Source organism: Lactuca saligna, chromosome 9, assembly GCF_052625555.1.
Source record: "Lactuca saligna cultivar CGN05327 chromosome 9, ASM5262555v1, whole genome shotgun sequence".
NCBI classification, from domain to species: Eukaryota; Viridiplantae; Streptophyta; class Magnoliopsida; order Asterales; family Asteraceae; genus Lactuca; species Lactuca saligna.
The window spans coordinates 83,106,565-83,110,953 of NC_136425.1; the positions used below are offsets into that span (position 1 = coordinate 83,106,565).

The 4,389-nt window shown below is 32.2% G+C and overlaps 1 pseudogene; it reads left to right on the forward strand.

The window, feature by feature from the left end:
- The first annotated feature begins 214 nt into the window (after nucleotides 1-214).
- LOC145016532 (elongator complex protein 4-like) lies at nucleotides 215-1,163 on the forward strand (annotated as a pseudogene).
- The last annotated feature ends 3,226 nt before the right edge of the window (nucleotides 1,164-4,389 follow it).

A 4,389-nucleotide genomic window follows, 5' to 3' on the forward strand; every position in this document is an offset into this window, starting at 1 on the left:
AAGAATTTCTAGTTTACACTAATGAGCGATGTGGAATAGATTGCATATCTGCTTTGGTAGTTTCCTTCCAAAATTGATGTTGTTCAAGTATTCTACAAACATTATATAAGATTATTAATAAAATCATTTACTCCAAAATCATTATATATGTTGTTTACCTGTTTGATCCGTTTGTTCTTATTTCTCAGGAGGATTAAAAAACTGTCTGATATTTATGGCTACTTGGAAAGTCCGGACAAGTAGTTTCTCAAAGAACTTTTCAGCTGCACCTGCCTCTTCTGTCCCTGGTCTCAAGTATGGACCAAATGGAACAATCTTTCTTTCATTAGGCATACCGGATCTTGATAGTAATCCCAATACCCCCATTTTATATTTTATTAAAGCATCTAAACAAGTATGACAATAATTTCTTAATGGATGAATTGTTTATGTAATATCTAGAGATTTTGGGTGGGGGATTCCATTTAGGAAGTCTGGTAATGATCATGGAAGACACTGAAGCACCTCATCATATGCTTTTGTTAAGGACTTTCATGTCTCAAGGAGTAGTACACAACCAACCTATTCTTTATGCAAGCTAATCAAAAACCCTAGAGCCTTTTTGGGAACCTTGCCAACTACTTTAGTCCCCAAAGATGACAAATCTCGTAACATTGATGCAGAACAGGTACTACTTTACTTTTTCCCATTTTTCCTTAGGAACATGCATCTTTCTCTTCACAACTACAACTGTATTAATGTAAATTCTACCTTTTTATGAGCTTGTAGAAGGATTTGCGGATTGCTTGGCAATATAAGAAGTACCTTGGGGAAAATAAGCAACATAACGAGGAGCGAGGTAATTTTGTATCTTTTTATCCATTGTGGGGATTTTTAGTATAAAAAGTAAACATCTTTTGTGTTGTGATAATGTGATGCAGATGGGAAACCGTGTGGAGTGTTTTAGCCTTTTAGATTGTTCAAATCTTGCTGGATTCCGTGATAGTTGTTCAAAGTTCATATCTCAATTTCCAAAGTACTGATGTTATTATTAGTAGTGGATTGATCTTATTAAACTTAAAAGTGGTCTTCATCATTGACTCTTACACCTAATTTTCATAATTCTAATCAGGTATGATGGAAATATCACAAGTGCAGGAAGAATTGCTATCCAATCATTTTGAAGCCTGTAGTCTTCAAGGGATATCAAATAGGCGGTGCAATCTGTGATGGAGCTACAGGGGCGACTGCCAAAACGCTTAAATTACCTCGTGAAGATGAGTTCTGGAGTAGGGGAATTAGTGTCTGCTATTCTAACATATTATTCCACATTCAGTTCCTGCAATTTTCCTTTTTTTTCACAAACATACATAGGAATTTCCTTTATTATTAAATTACACTAATGTTTTTCTTTGCCCAAATACAGATGCTTAATCGACAAGTAGTGAAGTCTCTAACTGCTACAATTAAGGTACTTCACTGTGTTCAGTTTGACTTGAAAGATTCAAATGTTGTATTGTATATAATTTGTAATCATTTTTCTCTTTGATGTTATTATAAGGCATGCCTTAGTGTGTTATTATATTACCACACAAAAAACTCACTTCTATCTTATTTAAGGAAAGGAACTCTGATGCTTGAAACTCTGTTAAAACGAACTTCTACTTTAGAGACTAACTTGGCTTTTATTTATTAAAAGTGCAAATGCTTATAGCAAATGAAAATAACTTTTTTCTAATTTACTATTTGTGTTTCTGATTTCTCCATTAATAATGAAGCTTTATGAGGTTCATCTTGATTAACGGTTTACACATTATTGCTAATGGTTTTAGCAAGTAAAAAAAACAACTTTGACTCTATATGATTCTGGTTCAATAGAGGAAAATGCATTCTTTTACCCCTTAAATTTGATTTGGATTAATGATGAAAGAATTTTTCTCTAATCCTTTTCCCAAAGTATGTTGACTTTCTTTCATATGTTTGTAGATTCCTCAGCTGGAATTTGAAATTCCTCCAGAAGCACAATGTGGATCTTTATCAACTATATGTTATGTATCTAGTGTTCAGGACTACATTTATTTGGAATATAAAAAAATTAGTCATTTATATTTACATGGTCTTTTGTTAGTGATGTTAATATACAATATTTAACAATTGGATATTACACATCTTGTTGATGTGAAAAAAATTGCAATTATCTCCCGTTCAAAGAGGTGGGCCAGAGAATCACCCTTGATCTCTTCTCTGTTGAAAAGACGTTAATGCCCTTCTCATCCACACCGTAAAAAATAGCCCTCGAATGATTTCTAGAGGTATCTACATCGATGAGGAGGGCTTTCACGTATTTTTTCACATATGAGAGATCAAGAACGAGTCCCTGTCCCACCATCTTTCAAAAGGGTATTTATGTCTTTTGGGTCTTGGACTTGGAGCCTACTAACACATCCAGGCTTATATCTGCTTTAGGTGGAAGGGATATTACTAAGAGCTTCTAAGAATTGCAAGCCCTTCAAGAAGAGAGAAAGGTAACTCTTCATATATAGTTATTTTTTTTCTTTGGGCCAAAAGGAAAAAAGTAAGAGAAAGCCTTATGAATTCATGATACTAATTTATTTCCTTTACCCTTTAAATGACTAAGGGAATGTCCTGTCATCAAAGTATTTCAGGAGCTATATTCAAAAAATATAAAATATCCTTAATTATTTTACCAATATACACAATATATATATATATATATATATATATATATATATATATATATATGCTTGATAAAATAACTCAAATGTGGTATTGTATATACTTCACTGTGTCCAGTTTTACTTGAATGATTCAAATGTTGTATTGTATATACTTTGTAATCATGAGCCACAAGCAACATTAGGATACCTGTTTGATCCTTCACGATCTACAGAGTTAACAATCAAACATCATCATATAATATTCCTTATGTAGGAACTGTTGAACCGCATGGGTCAGTTGGGGCAGTGGTCGGGTGGCAGGCAATTGTCCAGGGTAGTCTCGGAATCTTAGCTTTAGAGAAGATAGACGCACCCAGGTAATAACTTCACTTACTTTTTTGTTTTTTCTTCCATTCCTATCTTTCAACCTTATACATCATGCTTTCAAATTTATTCATATAGATTTGGCCTTACAAAACTATTTTGCACCTAATCTTATATTTGGTGTTAATATGTTGTCATTTATTTATGCTTTAAGTATTAATACCATAAAAGTTGGCCCTACCCCTCCCCTAAAAAGGCAACCACCATTGTGCTTTGTGGGGCAAAATAGTTTTTTTTTTTTTCAAAACCCAAAACAAAATGAAATAACTGGGACCAAATAAGCAAATATATAACAATAAACTTTTTTGGACCAAACCTTTAACAAATGGAAAAGCACAAGGACCAACCTGTAATTTACTCATAAAACTTTTTTTTTTTTTTTTTTTTTTTTTTGCAGCAAATTTTCCACGGAGACTATATCCAGTCTGAGTGAAAAATAGAGAAGACAGTTATGGATAGCGAACCAGAGTGCAACTATGATGCTTGTAAAGGTAATGAGTAGTTGTATGCATTTGGAATTTGCTGAAGCTCTCTTTCGATATACTGCTCTAGAAGAGGTACTTTTTTTTGGACTTATTGCTGGTTTACCTCTCCCACTTGAATATGAAGTTACTTCCATGGCTTCACAAAGTTACATTGTTTGATTAATTTGTATTCAGATTAAAGTAAATTGGGTTTGCTGAGATTGCTCCCCTGTTAAGTGCACCTTGAAAACTAAATAAAGAACAATATTAGAAATTATGCAAACGGTATTTTAGGTTATATGATTAGAGAGTACCATGTATTCACAACACATTAAGTGAAGCTCCAAAAGTTACAGCAACTAAGAGGAAAATGATAAATAATGATCTTTTCAATTACTAAGTTGTCACGAATTATCAATATTATAAATGATAAAGATAACCAAGAAAACACATATTATTGATATGGTTATAATTCATCTTTTTCCTACTTTATGCAGTAAAGTTGTTTTTGAAGATTTGAAGTTTGTTGTTGCAGCTAAGGAGCATGTGGGACAAAATTTGCAATTTTCCAGACTGAATAAGACTACTACTACATTACATGACCATGACCATGACCATGTCCATTTAATAAGTCTAAGACAGGATATATATTCAGACTATATTGATATATTTCCAGACTCAATAAACCAAGTTTCAGAATATTTATTCAGATGAAATGAATATTTTTAGGAAGAATGACAAATATGTGAAAAGTTAATAAGTCTAAGACAGGATTTTTGCTTATATTTCAAATCTAATATCTAAATTTGTAATATTATGTTATATACTATATTGATATTAACTAATCATATATATTTTAAAATACTTTTATGTTTCAGGTTTAT